General features: G+C 38.3%; 1 protein-coding gene across 1 annotated transcript in view; it reads right to left on the reverse strand.

Moving 5' to 3' along the window:
- LOC132285476 (probable WRKY transcription factor 40) overlaps positions 1-150 on the reverse strand; it is a 4,275-nt gene extending 4,125 nt beyond the window's left edge. The window contains exon 1 of the mRNA XM_059787668.1: positions 1-150. This exon is cut by the window's left edge and continues 167 nt beyond it. The gene's annotated coding sequence lies outside the window, so the exon portion shown is untranslated.
- Positions 151-350: the final 200 nt, after the last annotated feature.

Here is a 350-nt window from a genome sequence, read left to right on the forward strand (position 1 = left end):
TTAAATTATATGCGTGGCAAACTAAGTAGCGTACACAATCCCCTTTTATTCACGCAGGCGGCTGCTCTCTCTCTCTCTGCCTGACTCTCTCTCTCTCTAGAAACTAGAAGAATTCTTTAGTCTAAAGTCCTGTCCAGTTGCAAAAGTATGCTGAAATGATCAAATACATGCATTGAAACAAATGGTGGAATGGTATTTAAGAGCATACAAGTGGGGCTGCTCTGTCTCTCTGTGTCTGTCTGTCTCTCTCTCTCTTTCTCTCTCTCTCTCTCTAGAATTTACAGAGGGAAGTCGTATCTTAGTTTTATGTAATTGTAAAAAAAAATAAAATGTTGAAATGTAGTAATACA

The sequence above is a fragment of the Cornus florida genome, unplaced genomic scaffold, assembly GCF_030987335.1.
Source record: "Cornus florida cultivar Cherokee Brave unplaced genomic scaffold, ASM3098733v1 CherokeeBrave_3.0.0_Hap2_Chr11, whole genome shotgun sequence".
Lineage (NCBI taxonomy): Eukaryota > Viridiplantae > Streptophyta > Magnoliopsida > Cornales > Cornaceae > Cornus > Cornus florida.